This window comes from Borostomias antarcticus (assembly GCF_949987555.1).
Source record: "Borostomias antarcticus genome assembly, chromosome: 20".
Lineage (NCBI taxonomy): Eukaryota > Metazoa > Chordata > Actinopteri > Stomiiformes > Stomiidae > Borostomias > Borostomias antarcticus.
In genome coordinates, this window is record NC_140253.1 from 16,053,948 (window position 1) to 16,079,143 (window position 25,196).

At 45.6% G+C, this 25,196-nt stretch overlaps 1 pseudogene across 1 annotated transcript; it reads left to right on the forward strand.

The window, feature by feature from the left end:
• The first annotated feature begins 2,121 nt into the window (after positions 1-2,121).
• On the forward strand, positions 2,122-23,835 carry LOC311322609 (annotated as a pseudogene). The gene is made up of 2 exons: positions 2,122-2,181; positions 22,992-23,835. The product of its transcript is annotated as an uncharacterized misc_RNA (transcript).
• The last annotated feature ends 1,361 nt before the right edge of the window (positions 23,836-25,196 follow it).

Here is a 25,196-nt window from a genome sequence, read left to right on the forward strand (position 1 = left end):
GGTGCGGCGCCGCGTCCTGCCCCTCCGAGGCGTCCACCGTCTGGAGAGCAGCAGGGAGACGGCTCAGGAAGGCTGTTCACAAGCAACGCCTGTTTGCTTTCCCACAGCACTGATGAGCCAGTCTCTGTCGTCTGGAGCAGTGGTCCCCAACCGGTACCGGTCCGTGAGGCATTTGTTACCGGGCCGCACCGAAAGAATAAATCATTCATATAATTTCCGTTGTATTCATTATTAGAGTCTGAAAGGTGTTTTATTTTGAAAAACGACCAGATTTTCTCCGACGTAACATTCGCCTGTAGCCTACCTCTTGACACGTTAAGACGCTTGTCTCGGACACGTGATATGTTACTCGAAAAAGCCCGCAAACTAGCACTGAAAACCCTGCTACCATTTCCAACATCCTATCTTTGTGAAGCGGGCTTTTCTGCAGTGACAGCAACCAAGACAAAATGACGGAGCAGCCTGGACATAAGGAACACACTGCGGTTGTCATCGTCTCCCATCACCCTATGGGACCATCTCGTTGCAGAGAAACAAGCCCAGGGCTCCCACTGATTCAGCGTTATGGTGAGAGTTGTATTTTTCATGCACTTAACATTCGTTTTTATGCCGGTCGTGTTGTTTTATTTTTGATGTATTTATCTGCCACACCTTGAAGGCCGGTCCGTGAAAATAATGCCTACATTAAACCGGTCCGTGAAAATAATGCCTACATTAAACCGGTCCGTGGTGCAAAAAAGGTTGGGGACCCCTGGTCTGGAGGGTCAGTGCAGAGGGCCGTGCTGCCTCTGCTGGCGCTGTGTGGGCTTGCCACTCTGCCTATGCCACCCTGCCCATGCCACCCTGCCCTTACCACCCTGCATGCCACCCTGCTCGTGCCACCCTGCCCATACCACCCTGCTCGTGCCACCCTGCCCATACCACCCTGCCTATGCCACCCTGCTCGTGCCACCCTGCTCGTGCCACCCTGCCCATACCACCCTGCCTATGCCACCCTGCTCATGCCATCCTGCCCATGCCACCCTGCTCATGCCATCCTGCCTAGGCCACCCTGCTCATGCCATCCTGCCTATGCCACCCTGCTCATGGCCAGGGCCCAAACACACCACTACTGGATCTCCTTCCTCAAGATTCAGGAAGCGTGAGAGCAGACGTACACGCACACACACACACGCACGCACACACACGCACACACAAACACACAGCATGCACACACACACACACACACACACACACACACACAGCATGCACACACACACACACAGCATGCACACACTGCCTGCATCCTCCGACCTAAAAATTATACTCATGGACCAAGCCCCCAGGATTCGAAATCTAACGTGAAGCCCTATAGGACCGCGACATCTTTGAAAATAACGCGCCATTGGCGCGTTTGACATGTGCAGTCAATGACGCGTTTTTGTAGTCCATGAACAGATGTGAAATGCAAACGCGCATTCATGGCTCTCCCCGCTCTGAGTTAGCAATGAAAACCGGCTTGCTTATTAATCTACTTTCGTCAAATATATCCGTTGGAAAACATATTTTTTATCCAGGCATCTTAGTTTTAACAGTATCATTGTGACTGAACAAGTTTTGTTTCCTAGTAGGTGATATTCATTCTGTTCACAACAACACGATGGACAGCCAGGCGAAATAGCTTCAGGGGACCTGGGGAAAATATCAGTCACTGGGGAATCCTCTGAGTTCTTTACAATTCCTGAGGCAGACTAGTCCATTCACATTGGGTCTATAGCAGAAATATATAAAATTAGCACCCCACAACATAGGAAAATTAGATTGCCACAGCATGCCAAACTCCAATACCAAACGAACAAATTAATTGTAAGGCTAAGGACCCAAGTGATTCATCATATGGCCTTTGACTGATAAAATGTGTACATATGGGACGAGACAAGTAGACTACATAACAGGGATGAGGGTGAAGCGAACTTCACTCTCCTCCACATTCCCCTCAATGCGTACTCTCTGGTCTCTCCCTCCGCCAGGGTTAGGCACACCTCAGCGTCTCCTGCCCAGTCTCTTTAGAACTGGCCCGTCTTGCTCCATGCAGACCTTGTCGCTCTCTGCCCAAAATGCAGCTGTGAGCGATTTCCATCGATGAAGATCACCATCTCCATCATCAACGAGAGACGCAAGTGGAAGATTCCTGCCAAGCCGGCGAGACTCAATAAAGCTCGGAAATTCGTGTGAAATGTGATGGTCACATTTATTAGGGAACTAGGCGGTAACAGTGTTGGGCATCCTCAAATAAAACATGACAACTCCGATTTATTTGAGCCTGATGGATGTCATTTATCCACTTTGGGAAATGACCTTTTTTTAAGAAACATCTCGCGGGCCCTTGAAGCAACAATCCGGAGTGGGTGAAGCTGCCTTGGCCTACACCTCCTCTGGATTGCAACCTCAACAAACTAAGCATTATTTTTTAATAAGAACAGCTCAAATAAATCAGTGTGTTATTTTTATGTGATGATGAACATACTACTGTTGTTCTTTTTTTTGTTAGTTTAGTAAACATAGGCTAAGTACATTTTTGTACCGATACATATTTGTTGCCATCACATTGTTCATTAATTTCCCTGTTCTTCCTCATCCCTTTCCCACCCCCTCCTCCCCTCCCTCTTCTCATCCTCCCCAGCCAAACCACCCAGTGGGTCTGTTCTGTGCTCTCCTATATCCTATTGTGGATGTATCTGTCCCAGTGGTGTCTGTCAGTTATATGTGCTCCACGGCCATGAGTCCCCACATAATTGTTTACTTTTAATTTATTTTCTTTTTTATCATTATAAATAAATACTTAAAACTATCAGTAAAGTATGTTTGTCTGTCTGTGCAAATTACAGTAGGCTGTGTGTATAACTATTACATTACATCTGCTAAACGGGTACATAATGCAGTGTTTCCAAGCGATTTTTGTGAAATTATGGGAGATGGACCTTGGAACAAACAACTACATGAAGACATTCACAGTTTGACTGCTGTAACCATTACATTTTGGAGTAGGCTGCATAATACACTTAACACTGCAAACATTAAACGATCAAAAAGGGCTTAATACTATTGACTAATTAATCAAATGTATTAATTAAAATGACCACAGCACAACATCCTATGCATAATAATAATGCATTTTATGTACTGTATATAGCGCTTTTCACAAGTCACTCAAAATAGTTGTGATAAACTGTCATTCAGCAATTCCACTATAATTAGTCTACTGGTAATACATCTCCGCACTGGCCTGTGAGCCCCCCGCTCGGCGCGTTAGCCGCGAACTTCATGCCACAACGAGCGATCTCGTCTCTTGGTGGACAGCTGTTCAACTCGCCTGGGACCAGGTCCCCTGGAGCTATTTCACCTGGCTGCCCATCGCAATGTTGTGAACAGAATGAACACCACCTACTAGCAAACAAAACATGTTCAGTCATAATTATACTGTTAAAACTAAGATAACCCTAACCCTAACCCTAACCCTGGATAAAAAAAAAAAAGTTTTCCAACGGATATATTTGACGAAAGTAGATTAATAAGCAAGCCGATTTTCATTGCTAACTCGGAGCGGGGAGAGCCATGAATGTGTGTTTACATTTTACATCTGTTCATGGACTACAAGAACGCGTCATTGATACCTTTGACTGTGCATGTCAAACGCGCCAATGACGCGTTTTTTTCAAAGATCCTATAGGGCTTCACTTCAGCAGTCAGTGAATGGAGTGACCCTATCCAGTTCTATTAATACATCCATGTCATGGACACACTCTCTCTCTCTCTCTCTCTCTCGTTCTCTCTCTCTCACACACACACACACACACACACACACACACACACACACACACACACACTCAACACACACACACACACCATCCTGCACTCTGCTCTTGTCATCAGTCTATGATGCTCCTCAGTCATGTCCATGCATATAAATCAGGTACATACATGAGCACCCAAAGACACGCCCCTCGTGTTTACAGGTATGGGAATGCATCAGAAGCCAGCGTGGACAGATGCACTGAGCAGGCGAGGGGTCATAAGGTCAGATCAAGGAGAATGTGCGCACTACTCCAAAACGTTTATGAACACCTTGATGTCTCTTACCGGTTGCACAATCAGAAAATGTCTATAAAAGGAAGCGATGTCCTGCACTCATGGATAGAATCACAACTATATATTTATTCAGGTTCATCTGCACGGACACGCTGCAGCAACAAAGCTTTCAGACAGGGGCCTTCTTCACTGTTACCATAACAACAGTAACACTGAAGAAGGCCCTTGGCTGAAGGTTTTTTTTCCGCAGCATGCCCGTGCAGATGAACTTGAATAAATATATAGTTTTGATACTACTATTTTGATACTAAATATATAGTTTTGATACTACTATTCTGATACTAAATATATAGTTTTGATACTACTATTCTGATACTAAATATATAGTTTTGATACTACTATTCTGATACTAAATATATTGTTTTGATACTACTATTCTGATACTAAATATATTGTTTTGATACTACTATTCTGATACTAAATATATAGTTTTGATACTACTATTCTGATACTTAATATATAGTTTTGATACTACTATTCTGATACTAAATATATAGTTTTGATACTACTATTCTGATACTAAATATATAGTTGTGATACTACTATTCTGATACTAAATATATAGTTGTGATACTATACTATATATAGTTTTATATGTCACAAAGTCATGCCAAGGAAAAAGAAACCAGATCAAAACAGTGGTTATAAATTATGACATGTTCGATGTCAAAGACACAGTTATTTAATGGCTTGTTAAGTATAGACCGCTGCCTCACAGTTCAATAAGATACTGGACCCAACGCTGGGGTCATAAAGAATAACACGCTACTACGCTTTGAGAACCTCCGTAGAGAGGAGCTGTGCCAACTTATATTATGGAAATAACAACAGGAAAGCAATGCATATACTTTACTGTTACAGCAGGCAGGTTGAGTAAACACAATTTGCACATGGAGAGTGTGTGTGTCTTGTACATGGAGAGTGTGTGTGTCTTGTACATGGAGAGTGTGTGTGTCTTGTACATGGAGAGTGTGTGTGTCTTGTACATGGAGAGTGTGTGTGTCTTGTACATGGAGAGTGTGTGTGTCTTGTACATGGAGAGTCAGAGCATGGCCACTCAGCCGTGTGAGTGACAGCCTAGCATGCAGAGCAGATCCACTGTCTGTCTCACACTGTCAAACCCTCACCGTCTGTCTGCTCCCACTCCTCAAGACTCCTCCTGTCGCTCCTTCTGTCTCCCTGGGACTCCCTATTTTGAGTTTGTGACAAACACCTCCTCCTCCTCCTCTATAGTCAAACACCTCCTCCTCTCCTGTCAAACACCTCCTCCTCCTCTACTGTCAAACACCTCTCCTACAGTTGAACACCTCCTCCTCCACCTCCTCTACAGTCAAACACCTCCTCCTCCTCTACAGTCAAACACTTCCTCCTCCTCCTCTACAGTCAAACACCTCCTCCTCCTCTAGTCAAACACCTCCTCCTCCTCTAGTCAAACACCTCCTCCTCCTCTACAGTCAAACATCTCCTCCTCCTCCTCCTCCTCCTCCTCTACAGTCAAACACCTCCTCCTCCCCTCCTCTACAGTCAAACACTTCCTCCTCCTTCACCTCCTCTACAGTCAAACACCTCCTCCTCCTCCTCTAGTCAAACACCTCCTCCTCCTCCATACAGTCAAACACCTCCTCCTCCTCTACAGTCAAACACCTCCTCCCCTACAGTCAAACACCTCCTCCTCCTCTCCTCCATACAGTCAAACACCTCCTCCTCCTCTACAGTCAAACACCTCCTCCTCTCCTCCATACAGTCAAACACCTCCACCTCCTCTACAGTCCAACACCTCCTCTATCGTCAAACACCTCCTCCTCCTCCTCTAGTCAAACACCTCCTCCTCCTCCTCTAGTCAAACACCTCCCCCCCTCCTCCTCTCATCCATACAGTCAAACACCTCCTCCTCCTCTCCTCCATACAGTCAAACATCTCCTCCTAATTCTCTCCTCCTCTACAGTCAATCTGTATTCCCATGGTTACCGGCGTGGGCGTCTGAGTTTGCATGTGTGTGTGTGTGTGTGTGTGTGTGTGCTCTTGCATGCATTTACATGACATTTGACGTTCGTCAGTTAGCAGATGGTAAGCGACACATCTCTGTGTGTGTGTGTGTTTGGGGGGGGGGGGGTAGTAGTTTGGCAGTGTTAGGGACAGTAGGAGAGTTGTTTGTGTTTCCCTGTAAGGATGCTAATTGGTTTCGAGGTTCGTTCAGAGAGAGACAGAGAGAGACAGAGAGAGAGAGAGAGAGAGAGAGAGACAGAGAGAGAGAGAGAGAGAGAGAGAGACAGAGAGAGAGAGAGAGAGAGAGACAGAGATGGAGAGAGACAGAGAGAGAGACAGAGAGACAGACAGAGAGACAGAGAGAGAGAGACAGAGAGAGAGAGAGAGAGAGAGAGAGAGAGAGAGACAGAGAGAGAGAGAGAGAGAGAGACAGAGACAGAGATGGAGAGAGACAGAGAGAGAGACAGAGAGACAGACAGAGAGAGAGAGAGAGAGACAGAGAGAGAGAGAGAGAGACAGAGAGAGAGAGAGAGAGAGAGAGAGAGAGGGAGAGGGAGCCGGGGGCCATGGCAGGTTAGCAGCACTGGCTGGGGTGCTACGGGACTGGGGTGCTACGGGACTGGGGTGCTACGGGACTGGGGTGCTACGGGACTGGGGTGCTACGGGGCTGGGGTGCTACGGGACTGGGGTGCTACGGGGCTGGGGTGCTACGGGGCTGGGGTGCTACGGGACTGGGGTGCTACGGGACTGGGGTGCTACGGGACTGGGGTGCTACGGGGCTGGGGTGCTACGGGACTGGGGTGCTACGGGACTGGGGTGCTACGGGACTGGGGTGCTACGGGACTGGGGTGTAGCAGCAGCGAGGATCGGGAACATCTCCCTGTAAAAGCACATTGATATTTCAAGCACAGGGCTTCTAGTCTCCGTGCTGTGTTGGTGTTGTGTGCTAATGCACTGTCCTGCGTGTGTGTGTGTGTGTGTGTATATGGGGTCTGCTGAGTCTGGTAAGGCATCATGATCAATTATTCATCTGAAATATTGGGGAATTCATACACTCAATAACATCCAGTGGGAAAATGTTGATTTTGTACTGTATTTTTGCTAAGGAAATTGTGTATGTATGCTGCAAATACAACAACTATTTAATTATTGATGATAATGATAAAACTATTGAGACTGAGGATGAAGATATTGAGGTTTGACCTGTTTACATTGCAAGCAATACCTGAACCTTAAAAACATGTAATGAAGCAAGTGGGAGAGTTAATGAAGACCTGCCCAGCTTCTTACACACTGTTGAGGAACTCAACCAGGCATGTTAGGGGGGGGGGGGCACGCTGGCACAGGGGTGGTCAACCAGGCATGTGAGGGGGGGGGGGGGGGGCACGCTGACACAGGGGTGGTCAACCAGGCATGTGAGGGGGGGGGGGGGGGGGCACGCTGACACAGGGGTGGTCAACCAGGCATGTGAGGGGGGGCACGCTGACACAGGGGTGGTCAACCGGATGGAGGGATGGACTGGAGGAATATGGATGGTCTTGGCGGCCCATGGAATGTCCTCATCAGTCGTGGTGAAACGGAGGCGAGCTTGTTCTCTGATCTGAACCTCTCCGCTTCAGCACATGCTTTCATTTCATTAGGCTCTCATGAAATGGGCTGGAATAATTGGTCTTGAACATGGTGCCTGATAAATAAGACTTCAGTCCAGATTCAGATGGAGGCAGGCAGAAAGAACACGCTGTAAGGTCATCTGATGAACGGGTAGACGGAGTGATCAGCAGCCCTTCCCATTCATGCCAAAGGCAATATTTCCCCCAGTAGCCTTTGTACTAAACAAAGGCCGTAGCACCGGTTGCTAACTTTCAGAAGAGTTGAAACAAAGGCTTGACTCACAGCCGGTCCCTGCTGCCCCTACTGCGCTACATGCTTCTCCGTGTCTTCTCTCCATGTGAACAGTATCTCGGCCAGAGAGAGAGAGAGCCCGTGGAAGCGGTTGCTATGAGAACAGGACGGTTCTGTCTAGTGGCAATGAGCATCACCAGCCCGCGCCCCCCCCCCCCTGACTCATGACATGGCAACTGAGAAAGAAACATCGTCAAAATACTTTGACATGTGACATGACAAGAACAGTCAAAGGTCATCCCTTTATATACCGCGTAGTATCATTGCGTCACGCAGACATGCTCTCGGTGTGTCCAGTTGTCTTCCCTTCTGGTCGGCTGTGGACTGGGCTGTAGAGGAGGAGGAAGTGTTTGACTATAGAGGAGGAGAGAAGGAGATGTTTGACTATAGATGAGTAGCGGAGGAGGAGGTGTTTGACTGCAGAGAAGGAGAGGAGGAGGAGGTGCTTGACTGTATGGAGGAGAGGAGGAGGAGGTGTTTGACTGTAGAGAAGGAGAGGAGGAGGAGGTGCTTGACTGTATGGAGGAGAGGAGGAGGAGGTGCTTGACTGTATGGAGGAGAGGAGGAGGAGGTGTTTGACTGTAGAGAAGGAGAGGAGGAGGAGGTGTTTGACTGTAGAGGAGGAGGAGGAGTTGTTTGACTAGAGAAGGAGAGGAGGAGGAGGTGTTTGACTGTATGGAGGAGGAGGAGGAGGTGTTTGACTGTAGAGAAGGAGAGGAGGAGGAGGTGTTTGACTGTAGAGGAGGAGGAGGTGTTTGACTGTAGAGGAGGAGGAGGAGGTGTTTGACTGTAGAGAAGGAGAGGAGGAGGAGGTGTTTGACTGTAGAGGAGGAGGAGGTGTTTGACTGTAGAGGAGGAGGAGGAGGTGTTTGAGTGTAGAGGAGGAGGAGGAGGAGGTGTTTGACTGTAGAGGAGGAGAGAAGGAGGAGGTGTTTGACTGTAGAGGAGGAGGAGGAGGTGTTTGACTGTAGAGAAGGAGGAGGTGTTTGACTGTAGAGGAGGAGAGAAGGAGGAGGTGTTTGACTGTAGAGGAGGAGGAGGAGGTGTTTGACTGTAGAGGAGGAGGAGGAGGAGGTGTTTGACTGTAGAGGAGGAGGAGGAGGTGTTTGACTGTAGAGGAGGAGGAGGTGTTTGACTGTAGAGGAGGAGAGAAGGAGGAGGTGTTTGACTGTAGAGGAGGAGAGAAGGAGGAGGTGTTTGACTGTAGAGGAGGAGGAGGAGGTGTTTGACTGTAGAGGAGGAGGAGGAGGTGTTTGACTGTAGAGGAGGAGGTGTTTGACTGTAGAGGAGGAGAGAAGGAGGAGGTGTTTGACTGTAGAGGAGGAGGAGGTGTTTGACTGTAGAGGAGGAGAGAAGGAGGAGGTGTTTGATTGTAGAGGAGGAGGAGGAGGTGTTTGACTGTAGAGAAGGAGAGGAGGACGAGGTGTTTGACTGTAGAGGAGGTGTTTGACTGTATGGAGGAGAGGAGGAGGAGGTGTTTGACTGTAGAGGAGGAGAGAAGGAGGAGGTGTTTGACTGTAGAGGAGGTGTTTGACTGTATGGAGGAGAGGAGGAGGAGGTGTTTGACTGTAGAGGAGGAGAGAAGGAGGAGGTGTTTGACTGTATGGAGGAGAGGAGGAGGAGGTGTTTGATTGTAGAGGAGGAGGAGGAGGTGTTTGACTGTAGAGAAGGAGAGGAGGACGAGGTGTTTGACTGTAGAGGAGGTGTTTGACTGTATGGAGGAGAGGAGGAGGAGGTGTTTGACTGTAGAGGAGGAGGAGGAGGAGGTGTTTGACTGTAGAGGAGGAGAGAAGGAGGAGGTGTTTGACTGTAGAGGAGGAGGAGGAGGAGGTGTTTGACTGTAGAGGAGGAGGAGGAGGTGTTTGACTGTAGAGGAGGAGAGAAGGAGGAGGTGTTTGACTGTAGAGGAGGAGGAGGTGTTTGACTGTAGAGGAGGAGGAGGAGGAGGAGGTGTTTGGGCTGGCTCGCCTCTGAGTCCTGGCGTGGGGGCGATGCCAGTCTGAGATACATGATGGATACACAGGTAATATACATGATGGATACACAGGTAATATACACACTGGGAGAGACAGCAGGGCATGAATGAGGCAGGCAGGGGAAGAGAAAAAGAGGGAGAGAGAGCGAGAAAATACAGAGAGAGAGAGAGAGAGAGAGAGAGAAAGAGAGAGAGAGATAGAGAGATAGAGAGAGAGAGAGAGAGGTCATTAATCATCCATGCATGTAAATTGCAGCATCACCAGCCATCCCAACTAACAGGGTGACATGTACAGTGACAAGTTGAGTAGGGCAAATGGCTTGCTGATGGCAGGTTTGTGTAAGAGTGTGTGTGTGTGTGTGTGTATTAGTATGACTCACCACATCATGGTTTGAGGGCGGTAACCTGCACTGATTCGGCGATTAGAAACAGGTTAAGTACTGAACGTCCAACATACAATTACGCGGCTCACCGCTGGCTTTCTGCGCTCACTAACGTACGTAGGTCTGCCCCATGGACTCCTGCCATATGATTATGAACCGTATAAGGTATTAGCCAGGTCTGTCATTACAGTATATGCCACCCACACCACAAGATGAATTAGCAGCTCACACCAGTACCAAAAACAAGACGAAGTACTGTAGCACTAAAAGCAAGGGCAGTCAGTACCAGAAGCTCCCGGAGCCAAGTTCCATGTCATCCTTAATGAGAACACGAGGGCGACCATCTCCCCCGCCCCTCCCTGTGAACAGACATGGTCATGGATAATTAATAATCAGAAGGTGGCTTTGCTTTGCAGGGGACTCCACTGTCCTATTGGGGGACTTCAATGCACACGTGGGCAATGATGGAGAAACTTGGAGGGGCGTGATTGGGAGGCATGGCCACCATGATCTGAACCCGAGTGGTGTTTTGTTGTTGGACTTCTGTGCTAGTCACGGTTTGTCCATAACAAACACCATGTTCGAACACAAGGATGCCCACAAGTACACCTGGCATCAGAACACCTTAGGCCGAAGATCGATGATAGATTTTGTTATCGTATCATCTGATCTGAGGCCATGTGTTTTGGACACTCGGGTAAAGAGAGGGGCAGAGCTGTCCACTGATCACCATCTGGTGGTGAGCTGGTTTCGATGGCGGGGTTCTGCAGTCGCTTTACCGTACTGTTGTGACGAAAAGAGAGCTGAGCCAAAAGGCAAAGCTCTCGATCTACCGGTCTATCTTCGTCCCCACCCTCACCTATGGTCATGAAGGATGGGTCATGACCGAAAGAACGAGATCACGGATACAAGCGGCTGGAATGAGTTTTCTCCGGAGGGTGGCTGGGGTCTCCCTGAGAGATCGGGTGAGAAGTTCAGTCATACGGGAGAGACTCGGAGTAGAGCCGCTGCTCCTTTGCGTCGAAAGGAGCCAGTTGAGGTGGTTCGGGCATCTAGTGAGGATGCCTCCTGGGCGCCTCCCTAGGGAGGAGGCTGCGGGGTAGACCCAGGACTAGGTGGCGGGATTACATCTCCACACTGGCCTGGGAGCGGCTAAAGATTCCTCAGGCAGAGCTGGTTGATGCTGCCAGGGAAAGGGATGTCTGGGGCCCCCTGCTGGAACTGCTGCCTCCGTGACAAGACCCCGGATAAGCGGATGAAGATGAAGATGAAGAATGAAGATGAAGAAGGTGGCTTTGAGTAAGTTCAGTGTCTTTTGTTTTAAAATATCCGATAAAGGTGGGAATATAATGCACGCAAACTCCCATGGTAGCCTACCAGTCAGGAACAGGCTTGCTTGATGAATATGCATGTGAGCCCCACTGCAGACTCCATGGAGAAGGATTATGTAAAGTTATCACACGGCTCCCTAACCACGGGCTCACAGGCTTGCGTTTGATGCGTGTCCGTCAACGTATGGCGGAAGGCGTGTCTGCCGCACGCAACAACAACGAATCACATTGTCCGAAACTGTGCTCGCAACAGCCGAGTAGATTCTCCGAATCTGCTAGCGCGCACTATTTTGAAACCCACCCGGCTTTTCGTTTAGTGCTGTCATGGATGCTAATCTGGTCGAACGTGTGGTGATCGTCTATGCATTGTGGTTGAGGCAAAGTGAACGTGGTGCCCGCAGGCATTGGGTACATCCTATCCTGCAAACAAACAGCGATTGTCCTCCATCTTGGTATCGAAAAATGTGAAAATCCCGCCTTGCGATGACGTCTTTCTCCGTCAAGACATCTGATTGGTCGGCAGCTCCGGCAACGCATCTGAAAGTTGAAAATGTTTCAACTTTCGACGCTAGCAACGCAGGCAACGCAACGCACCGGGACAACAACGGAACCAGAATGCCATTCGGCTGCAGCCATTGAAAGTGAATGGCATCCGTCAATGTTGACGCATCAAACGCAAGCGTGTGAGCCCGGGGTAAGACACTCAAAACTGCTGCTAAGGGCAACACATTACAAATGATCGTATTTCACAGGGAAATCCCTTGTCCTTAGTCTACGGATGAAGACAAGCAGTTATGAAGATGGGGCACCAGCTAGTATAGCTGAGCGCAGTATGGCTTCATCACGATACGAAGAAAAAAAAAGTTTGATTGGAGGTGTGGATCCATACAAAATTGATATAGTCGCCATGAGTAAAGATCACTCATTATTGCCAATTATATCCGGACATTAACTAACAATTTTTCTCCATCTGTATGTAATTTAATTATTATGAACATATCTACAGTATGCTATCTATCTCTAGGCTATAGCTGTAGTCTAGGCTATAACTGCCTATAGTTTTAACTAGTATATTATTTGGTAACACTTTATAATAATGATCAGTTATAAGGCATTTATAAAACATTTGTTAACAATGAACTAATAATTAACAGATCATTTATAAACGTGTAAATTATTCATAAATGACTGTGAAAGTGAATGAAAGTGTTACCTATTATTTGTATTATACTGTGTATATTGTACATGGTATTGTATATTGTGTACATTGGCATAGTCTAAAAGCAACATTCTCATGAGAGTTCGACAAGTTACTCACTAAATCACTTCCTTCTTTTGCTGTCACTTCTACGGTTATACTAGTGTTGTTATAACTATAGTGTTGTATTTAGTTGGCCTATTTTATTATAGTATTGTACTAACTTAGAACATCGTGATGTCTTGTGTAGGCTATGTTGCGTATTTGCATTACTTTTGTGAGTGCTGCAACGTGCAACGTTCCTAAACTCTAGTAGGCCTAGGCCTGCATTTCAGTATACTGTGATGTCTCCTACCTTATTGTAGCCTATCTTGTCGCTATGGAAATCCAAATGTCCCACCTTGGGGAATAATAAAAACTATCCTATCCAATTAACCATATTCCTAGTGCAGCGAGGTAACCCACACGCCCACTCGCCCACTCGCTAACGTCATTCAAACACTTCTGCAATGAATTAACTACAGTATAATGGCCGGGTTTCCCGAACGAGTTAAGTAGCACTTAACTACAAAGTACTTCTTAACTCCCATACAAAGGGTTGCTTAAGAAGGTTTCCTTATGCTGTGTTCACACCGGGTGCGGCGAGAAAATTTGCGCCGCCCAGTTCGCCCAATCTCGCCGCGGGATCAATGGGTCGCCGCGCGAATCAGCCGCAGAAAGTTCGAAAATTTTAACTTTTGCGAATGTCGCCGCACGACGAATCCTGGCCGTCACGCCGCCGAGTTCTGCGATTCGCGCCGCCCGTGCCGCCCGCTGCTCAGTTTGCGCGAATTGTATTGACTTTCTATGTAAACTCGCCGCGCCGCAGGAAAAAATTGCGCCCGGTGTGAACACAGCATTAAGAAGATTCTTTATCGGGAAACCTGGCCATTATCCATTCATGAATATGGCCTATCATGAATTGGTCCGTAGGCCTAATGGTGAATGTGTGTGAATAGGCTATGTTGTCAATAGCGTAATTATCACAAACATTTGAATAGATTTCCTCCCTGTCTTTCTGTGCTATTCGCTACCAGCAAACACTGAAAATACAGGTCATTAATCTATTTATATTAGGCTAGACTGGACCAGTCCAAAGCATGAGCAGAGCAAGGGGGCTGGAGGTCGTAGTTCCGCATCACTGCCGCGTCAATAGTTCCGAACTCCAATCTAAATCCGTTCTATTGCATCTGCTCAGGAAAACATGCTCAACTCAATGGAAATGGACATGGAAGCTACAAAGTTGTTACAAAAGGTACAAAGTCGTTCAAACGAGATAAACTTAAAAAGCTCCGCTTTTTTTTGTTACCCTTCAGGGCTTCTGTAATATTACACGTTGTTTTATGTTTTTGTTTTGATACTGTAATGCATAGTTTAACAAGTATGTCAAAATGAAAGTGAAATTACTTTAGAATCCAGCAATTGCCTCTTCACACTGTGATATATTTGGATGCCGTATATATTGTAAATGAATAAACAAGGCGGAGACCGTTTTCCATACGTCTGGCTTCTTTTACTGCAACTAGACTGACGTTTCAAAATCTATCTGACATTGATAAGCTAGCATTATAACACAAAGTGAAAAAACAGTTTTTGATTTGGGGACAGTGAGGTGTCTGGCTCTCATAAAGAGTTTGTTGGCAAATATCAGACGTGGGGGAAAAATCAACTTGTTTGAGGACAATGAGGCTGGCAATCATAACCAGTTTGTTGCCAATTAGTTTTGACAACTAGGCAATCGATATGTTGCACAGTAAATATGCATGGATCACACTTAGATTGTGGCAAGCTAGCAAGATCAGGGGTGCCTTACAGTAGCTACGTCACTAGTCTAGGTTGTCAAGCTAGGTGTTTGGTTGCTAGGTCATATCCAGGACTCAGACACATTGCTGAAAGGTAGGGTAATGGATCATTTCCATTTCAGTTACAGTTCCAAACCTATGTTAACTATGGGATGTCATCACTGTTCTTCCAGGAATATTGATCCTCTTTTGAAACTCCATAGCAACGTGATAGTTTTGGGAACTATTTTTCTGGGCGCAGTTCACTAAAATCGGTATTAAGACACTTAAATACTAGGTTTTGATTCTATAAATATTTCCCGAATGTGTAACCCGTTGTATAAAAGCAATAACTCACTCGAGGGTTGTGGTATATGGCCTACAGTATATACCATGGCTTGTGCTGCGGTCATAGGCACGAGGCGAGCCAAGTATATAGGCCATATACCACACCCTCTCATAAGTTATTGCTCCAATGTAAGGAAAAACAGAAGAGCAACTCTTCATTGACTGAAAATGTCAATGCAGGACGTGATCAGACTGTGTCAGCAAGAACAGTCTGGCGGAAACTCCCTAGAGGGGATACTATGGTATCGTTGCAGTGCATAAGCCTCTCATTACAAAGACATTTGAGAGTTCAGTGGTGCAAAAACCAGAGGCATTGGTTTACATGTGGAAAACAGAGAGTGCATGTATGGCGTAGGCCAAGAGAACAGTACAGGCCTGAATGCTTGACCCCTACAGTGAGGAGGTCCAGTGGTACAGTCCTGAATGCTTGACCCCTACAGTGAGGAGGTCCAGTGGTACAGGCCTGAATGCTTGACCCCTACAGTGAGGAGGTCCAGTGGTACAGTCCTGAATGCTTGACCCCTACAGTGAGGAGGTCCAGTGGTACAGGCCTGAATGCTTGACCCCTACAGTGAGGAGGTCCAGTGGTACAGTCCTGAATGCTTGACCCCTACAGTGAGGAGGTCCAGTGGTACAGGCCTGAATGCTTGACCCCTACAGTAAGGAGGTCCAGTGGTACAGGCCTGAATGCTTGACCCCTACAGTGAGGAGGTCCAGTGGTACAGGCCTGAATGCTTGACCCCTACAGTGAGGAGGTCCAGTGGTACAGGCCTGAATGCTTGACCCCTACAGTGAGGAGGTCTGGTGGCTCTGTTATGCTGTCGGAGCATTTTCAGGGCATGGTTTGGGTCCATTGGGAGTGGTCTCTTCCAGGATGACAATGCCTCACAATAAATCCACAGGTCACAAGGGGTCGCCGAATGGTTTGAAGAGTACGGAAATGGTGATGTCAACGCTTGCAAGTAAAGCCTTTCATCGCAAGGAGGTTCATAATAGATAAACATCCGCTGGAGACGTAACCCAAACGGAGTGTGTGCCAAAATCAACTGCTTGGTACATCATCAAACCAACAAAGCTCTGTAAAACGCACCAAGGGCACAGGAGGGAAAGAAAGGAAAACATTTGACATGGCAGAGATGGTTTTAACCTACATACACAGCTGCTCAGTGTGGGGCAGAGTTAATCTACACAGCTGCTCAGTGTGGTGCAGAGATGGTGTTAACCTACACAGCTGCTCAGTGTGGTGCAGAGATGGTGTTAACCTGCACAGCTGCTCAGTGTGGTGCAGAGATGGTGTTAACCTGCACAGCTGCTCAGTGTGGTGCAGAGATGGTGTGAACCTACACAGCTGCTCAGTGTGGTGCAGAGATGGTGTTAACCTACACAGCTGCTCAGTGTGGTGCAGAGATGGTGTTAGGGTGCAAGGAGCAGAAGCTGTTTTCTTGTGTGTAAATGACTGGTACTGTTCCTGGGAGAGGCCTCGGCTCTGTGCAGTAGATTGAATACGTCCCAGTCAGAACGGAGCCGTTCTTTCCCCTAACATACAGGAGCCTCGTTCTTTCCTCTAACATACAGGAGCCTCGTTCTTTCCTCTAACATACAGGAGCCTCGTTCTTTCCTCTAACATACAGGAGCCTCGTTCTTTCCTCTAACATACAGGAGCCTCGTTCTTTCCCCTAACATACAGGAACCTCGTTCTTTCCTCTAACATACAGGAGCCTCGTTCTTTCCTCTAACATACAGGAGCCTCGTTCTTTCCCCTAACATACAGGAACCTCGTTCTTTCCTCTAACATTCAGGAGCCTCGTTCTTTCCTCTAACATTCAGGAGCCTCGTTCTTTCCTCTAACATACAGGAACCTCGTTCTTTCCCCTAACATACAGGAGCCCCGTTCTTTCTCCTAACATACAGGAGCCTCGTTCTTTCCTCTAACATACAGGAGCCCCGTTCTTTCCTCTAACATACAGGAGCCCCGTTCTTTCCCCTAACATACAGGAGCCTCGTTCTTTCCTCTAACATACAGGAGCCTCGTTCTTTCCTCTAACATACAGGAACCTCGTTCTTTCCCCTAACATACAGGAGCCTCGTTCTTTCCTCTAACATACAGGAGCCTCGTTCTTTCCCCTAACATACAGGAACCTCGTTCTTTCCCATAACATACAGGAACCTCGTTCTTTCCTCTAACATACAGGAACCTCGTTCTTTCCCCTAACATACAGGAGCCTCGTTCTTTCCTCTAACATACAGGAGCCCCGTTCTATCCCCTAACATACAGGAGCCTCGTTCTTTCCTCTAACATACAGGAACCTCGTTCTTTCCTCTAACATACAGGAGCCCCGTTCTTTCCTCTAACATACAGGAGCCTCGTTCTTTCCCCTAACATACAGGAGCCTCGTTCTTTCCTCTAACATACAGGAGCCTCGTTCTTTCCTCTAACATACAGGAGCCTCGTTCTTTCCTCTAACATACAGGAGCCCCGTTCTTTCCTCTAACATACAGGAGCCTCGTTCTTTCCTCTAACATACAGGAGCCTCGTTCTTTCCCCTAACATACAGGAGCCTCGTTCTTTCCTCTAACATACAGGAGCCTCGTTCTTTCCCCTAACATACAGGAGCCTCGTTCTTTCCTCTAACATACAGTACAGGCCTGCAAGTTCTTATGACTAGGTACTGAAGTAGCTCCTCCTCCTTCCCCTGTTCTTGATAGCAACCCCCTGTCCTTTCCCTCCTGTCACTTGTCACCTGTTGTCATTAGCACTAGACCTTCTGTCTGTGTATCTTGCAGAGGTCACTATAATTGTTACTCCAGCAATGTCGTCTGTTTAAAAAAGGTTGTTTCACCACTGCCTTCGAATTGTGACCCTGTCCTTGATCCCATGTCCGCTAATGATAAAGTGTTCTGCCTTCTGAATGTGAGATGTCTTATTTTATTAGGTCATACAACTTTGACCCCCCCACCCCGGATTTCTCCGTCTTCCATCAGCCCAGAAAGTCTGGCTGCTGGGGTGGTCTAGCGGCCATCCATAGAGACTTGTTTAATTGTTACCCCATTTCTCTTGGTAGTACTATTTTAACTGTTTTTATCTATTCTGTACAGCACTGTGTGCTACATTTGCTTGTATGAATAGTGCTATATATAAAGTTGACTTTGACTTTTGCTTCCTTGGAGATTCTTAGCTTTGATTTAAAGGGTAAGGCCCCTTTATTATGTGTTTTAATTTACAGACCTCCCAGGAGTGCTGTAAGGGGGGGGGGGGGGGCTTGGGACGATTCCAAGGGCCCCACACTGACAGGAGCTCCATAAACCACTATTATTATTTTCATTATGATAAGGTCTATGTTTGGGGGGCCTATTATGTTCTTTCAAAGGGCCCAAAATGTCTAGCAGCACCCCTGAGACCTCCGAACTAAATGTTGGTTTTATTCAAGTGTTCTCTGATTTACTCTCAGCTGGTATGCCTCTTAATGGCAGAGTTCTTATTCTTGGTGCTTTTAATATCCATGCTTGCTATCTCACTTTTTCTTCTACTACAGATTTTAATCATCTTTTTGAATCATTTAATTTTGTTTAGTCTGTCTGAGGTCCTAGTCTCATTAAAGGTCATACCCTTGACGTTGTGCTGTCTCATGTGTTGACTCTGGATAAGTTACACTAGACTGGTAAAACAGGCTCATCGTTTTTTTTTTTTTATGTTTTCACTATGCGTTTGGACTTTCACCCGCCCAGAGCGATTTGAATTTTCCCAGAAAATGGGGCACCAATCAGGGACTGCATTTTAACTGCTGATCTGCCCCGAGTCCCTGATTGGTTCCCATAGATGATGACGCGAAATGCAGGAGTCCGCTAGTAGTAGAACAGTAATGGCAGCTCCCAAAGCAATGAGCGGTAACGTTAATGTTAGAAGAATAAACACAGCCATAAGTGCAGTTATTGCAGAGATACACTCAATAATAACAATTAAAGAAGAACAAGAGTATGCACTAGTGGAGTTTCTCGGCAGAAAATATGTTTTTGCTGTTCTTCCGATTGAATTAGGCAAAAGTTTATGTTTCGTAACGCTGATTGGCTGAAGGGGTTTGTCTGTCAAGGTAAGTACTCCCGCCCACTCAAATCACTCTGGGTGGCTGAAAGTCCAGAGTCATCGTGAAAACGTTGCGATGAGTCTGGTTCACCAGGCTAAAGTTACACATGCTAGACATCCCTGCGTCCGACCATAAGGCTGTGATTTTCCCAGATCCGTCCCCCTGTACCCAAGCCTGTCTCATCCATACTTCCTCTCCCAATGCACACTGCTCAGAGCTCACCAGGCCTTCCTAGCTGCTCCCCCTAGCGCTTCCAAGCAACTCCGTTACTCCTCTGATGAGCTGCCATCTACTTTTAAAGAGTCCTGCTTGAGTATATTAACTCTATTACACCTTTTAAAGAAGAGAAAGTGAAACATCACACTCTGCCTTGGATTAATGACCATACAAGGGACAGTAAAAGGATTAATGACCATACAAGGGACATTAAAAGGCAAGGCAGGAAAGCAGAAAAGCAGAATGCAAGTGGAAAAAGGATAAGCTTGTGGTTTCAATAGACTTTCTCTGAAAGGGTTGACGTCTATATATATATATATATATATATATATATATATATCAGAGTGCAGTGAAAGATGCCAGGCTTTTCCTACCTTTCAAACCTAATTTTGAATCAGCGTCACAATCCCAGGGTCCTTCTTCAGACTAGTGACTCTAACCCTAACCCTAATCAAGCCCCCTTCCAGTCAGCTATTAGAACCCACCAGTGTTAAATGTGATGAGTTCCTCAATCATTTCATTAATACAATAGAAGGGATAAGGCAGCAAATCTCCCATCCTATCTCTTCTGATCCTTAGTCTCAGACAAGCTGAATCATTATCTTGTAAGTCTCTTCTAAACATTTATTTTTATGTAAAAGCTTTTTCATACAGTAGTAGCTTTTTCATACTTTTTTCCATTTTATTCAATTACTTTTAGTGGGTTTTTTCTCTTATACTTCAGTTAAGTGCTATAAATAAATTGTATTATTAATATTATTAATAGTAGTATTAGTACTGCTATTATTATTATTAGTAGTAGTAGTAGAAGAAGTAGTAGTAGTAGTAGTAGTAGTAGTAGTAGTTGTAGTAGTAGTAGTAGTAGTAGTAGTAGTAGTATTCAGGCTTAAGCAAGTATAGTATGGTTGCCAGTGGAACTTTCTCTTCATTGATGGTGTAACTACTGAGCAGCAGGATGCATTCTAAAGAGTGCAGTAACCTCTCCTATGCTCAGACATAAACTCCCTTCAAACTCAACCAATGCTGCTTCACAATGCAGCAATACAATGGCCCCAAACATACTACCATAGCAACCAAGGAGTTTTTCAGTTCTAAAAAACCCCCCAAATAAACATGTACAGTAAACATGTTGTCCCCCACCCATTATGCATGTTCCCTTGTGGTAACATGCCCCCTGTCTCTCACTGACTTCCTCTACTCCCTACTCAATGTCCCCATCTAGTGGGCAAACAAGTCCATTTACCTGTATGGTCTTCAGTTCAATATGATGAATGTTGAAATACGGACATATCTAGGGCTATTAAACACCTCAAACTCTACTCTCTGCGGGTGTAGAAAGTACATGGTTTCCCGAGGTTAACTGGTTGACTTGAATTAACTGGTACATCTGAGTTTTTAGACTCTGGCTTTACTGTGTTTACTTATAAAGCTGCAACAAAGGAATTTCGGGGTCATTAAAGTATCTGTCTGTCTGTCTTTCTGTTTGTCTATCTATGTATCCAAATACTGTTGGTGTTTCCAGTACCAAAAGCTTAGCACTGTGGTAGCAAATTAGTTTGGGTCCATGCCCTTCAGTCCTGGGAGACATGGGACAAAATTCACACCAACCAGTTTTCTCTCTCCCAAATCTTCTCTTCTGTTTATTAACAACATTCAATAAAAATATACAAAAATATCAATCATGTCCCTTGTGCTAGTGTATAATGCCCATGTCCATATCTAAATTCAATGTCCACTGTCTCAGCATTATAGTAAGTAAATACTATTAGATCTAATCCATACACTCTTTCCAATTCACCAAACACAAATACATTCTGACAGGAAATAAGACTACTTCTATCTTGAAAATAAGTGACTCACTCCTAAACATACAAAGTCGGCTCCTCCAACTATTCAGCACGTCACACTGGGAGCTAGTATTCAATGTGGACCATTCAAACTCAAGTCTCACTATGAGACTTTTACCATTCAATACACGTAACACATGTAGGCTATATTGGTTAATAATTATAGGCAAGGCAAGGCAAGACAAGTTTATTTATATAGCACATTTCAGCCACAGGGCAATTCAAGGTGCTTTACATGAGACATTAAAAGCATTAAAACAAAAAGCAAGACATTATAGACATTTAAAACAAAAGGCAGGACAAATTAAAAGCATTAAAACAAAAAGCAAGTCATTATAGATATTTAAAACAAAAAGCAGGACAAATAGAATACAGGAATAAAAGTTACAGTGCAGTATACTGATAAACATAACTCCTCTTAGAAAGCAGTGGCAAAAAGAAAAGTCTTCAGGCTTGTTTTAAAAGAACCAAGAGTTGCAGCAGACCTGCAGTTTTCTGGAAGTTTGTTCCAGATATGTGGGGCATAAAAACTGAACGCTGCTTCTCCATGTTTTGTTTTAACTCTGGGGACAGAAAGCAGACCTGTGCCAGACGACCTGAGGGGTCTGGATGGTTCATAGCATATGAGCAGATCAGAAATATATTTTGGCCCTAGACCATTCAGTGCTTTATAAACCAACAGCAGTATTTTAAAGTCAATTCTTTGACAGACAGGAAGCCAGTGTAAAGACCTTAGTACTGGTGTGATATGCTCCACTTTCTTAGTCTTAGTGAGGACTCGAGCAGCAGCGTTCTGAATCAGCTGCAGCTGTCTGATCGATTTTTTAGAGAGACCTGTAAACATGCCGTTACAGTAGTCGAGTCTACTGAAGATAAACGCATGGACAAGTTTTTCCAAATCCTTCTGGGACATAAATCCTTTGATCCTTGATATATTCTTCAGGTGATAGTAGGCTGACTTTGTAATTGACTTTGTAATTATATATTATATATATATATATTATATATATTATATATATAAACAACAAATCCATAAAATATGTTCTGAACTGTCAAGTGAATAAATAGTCATCTAACGCTTTGACCGTGGCACCGCAGTGCGGTTACCATGGCTACTAGCTACTGGCTAGCCAGACGGAGAAATGCAGAGGCCGCAGCGCACAACTCTCCTCTAAACTCAAATACTGACACTCAAATGTACACAAACTGCATCGGACGTATTCTACATTAATATAACAACCTTAGAAGTTAGTTTCTTGTGCTTATCACGATCTACTGACCTGGGAAACATAGGACAAAATTCACAGGATGAAGACGTGAACCAGTTTTCTCTCTCCCAAATCTTCTCTGAGGGGAAAGGCGCGCGCGCCTCAGAGGAACTGGGCAGAATATCACATGACCTCCTTATCCTAAACTCATTGGCTCCACTCTTCAGTCCTGATCTAAACTAAACTTCTTACAGTGTATGTAGAATACATTATTAATTTAAATAATATAGAATAGTAATATATATATATATATATATATAAAATAGCAAATACCAAAATGTATATAGCTTTTCTTTAAGTGTACTACATTGGTGTAAACTGTAGGTAGTTCTTGAGTAGGTCCATTGAGATGATTCTTAAGTACAGGACTGGACAATGGGCCTAGGTGTCATTGGTGCTCCCCTTTTTCAGGCAGAGAGGCCAGAGCCAGCCTGACCGAGGAGAGAGACCAGTTAGAAACCTTCTATAACTACATAACAAATGAGAGACCAGTTAGAGACCAGCTAGAACAACCTGACAGCAGAGAGAGACCAGTTAGAGACCAGCTACAACAACCTGACAACAGAGAGAGACCAGTTAGAGACCAGCTACAACAACCTGACAACAGAGAGAGACCAGTTAGAGACCAGCTACAACAACCTGACAGCAGAGTGAGACCAGTTAGAGACCAGCTACAACAACCTGACAGCAGAGAGAGACCAGTTAGAGACCAGCTACAACAACCTGACAGCAGAGAGACCAGTTAGAGACCAGCTACAACAACCTGACAGAGAGACCAGTTAGAGACCAGCTACAACAACCTGACAGCAGAGAGAGACCAGCTACAACAACCTGACAGCAGAGAGAGACCAGTTAGAGACCAGCTACAACAACCTGACAGCAGAGAGAGACCAGCTACAACAACCTGACAGCAGAGAGAGACCAGTTAGAGACCAGCTACAACAACCTGACAGCAGAGAGAGACCAGTTAGAGACCAGCTACAACAACCTGACAGAGAGACCAGTTAGAGACCAGCTACAACAACCTGACAGAGAGACCAGTTAGAGACCAGCTACAACAACCTGACAGCAGAGAGAGACCAGTTAGAGACCAGCTACAACAACCTGACAGAGAGACCAGTTAGAGACCAGCTACAACAACCTGACAGCAGAGAGAGACCAGTTAGAGACCAGCTACAACAACCTGACAGCAGAGAGAGACCAGTTAGAGACCAGCTACAACAACATGACAGCGGAGAGAGACCAGTTAGAAACCAGCGACAACAACCTGACAGCAGAGAGAGACCAGTTAGAGACCAGCTACAACAACCTGACAGATAGACCAGTTAAGAGACCAGCTACAACAACCTGACAGCAGAGAGAGACCAGTTAGAGACCAGCTACAGTACAACAACATGACAGCGGACAGAGAGACCAGTTAGAGACCAGCTACAACAACCTGACAGCAGAGAGAGACCAGTTAGAGACCAGCTACAACTACATAACAAATGAGAGACCAGTTACAGGCGGAGGTTGAACGGCTGAATGTGAAGACAAGAGCTACAGTAAAATCAAATCAAATCAAAATGTTATGTCTCTCAACTAAAAATGTTATGTCTCTCAACTAAAAATGTTATGTCTCTCAACTTCGCCCCACCGTTAAATGACAGTGACCATGATGATGCTTTTTGGAATGGTTAGGTTTAGGTTCTAAAGTAAATCATCCATAGCCTTGTACAACCATCCCCATCACTGTTTCACTACACATTCAATCATCTCCTGACATCATCAAAGCCAAGGACCTGAATCCTGGATGGCCTGCTGGCTGGTGAGGAAGAGACCGGGACAGGGTGGGGTCTGGTCCCGTGGCTCAGACCGCCGAGGAGCCCGATGACAGATCACAATACGTGGAACTGTGAGAAACGGAATCTCCATCGGTGTTCTCTCTAAGCACTGCACTGTCAAAGGGTCTAGCTACTGTACCTGTACTTAATGGTAATGAGGGTCTAGCTACTGTACCTGTACTTAATGGTAATGAGGGACTAGCTACTGTACCTGTACTTAATGGTAATGAGGGTCTAGCTACTGTACCTGTACTTAATGGTAATGAGGGTCTAGCTACTGTACCTGTACTTAATGGTAATGAGGGACTAGCTACTGTACCTGTACTTAATGGTAATGAGGGACTAGCTACTGTACCTGTACTTAATGGTAATGAGGGACTAGCTACTGTACCTGTACTTAATGGTAATGAGGGTCTAGCTACTGTACCTGTACTTAATGGTAATGAGGGACTAGCTACTGTACCTGTACTTAATGGTAATGAGGGTCTAGCTACTGTACCTGTACTTAATGGTTATGAGGGTCTAGCTACTGTACCTGTACTTAATGGTAATGACATTGATCTCAATCTATCATGATCTTATACTATCAGAATATGAAATATGACACCACTGCCCATAGCCACAGGTCTCTAGTGATAGACACTTCCAAACGGTAATCTGGGCTCCAGCATGTACCTTCATGTAACAGTCTGAAATGTAGCACATGTAAACCAGATCACACCCTGGTTCATTGGGGATACACCCCTGTGTGAAGGAGATGAATTGCAGTTTATGTGTGTATGGCCTCAATAGAACAGCTTTTAATCGTGTGTTTTTGTACAGTTATAATTGAGTCTATCTGTGAGTGATGAATAATGCCTCCATTCTGTTGCCTGCTTTTTACTCAATA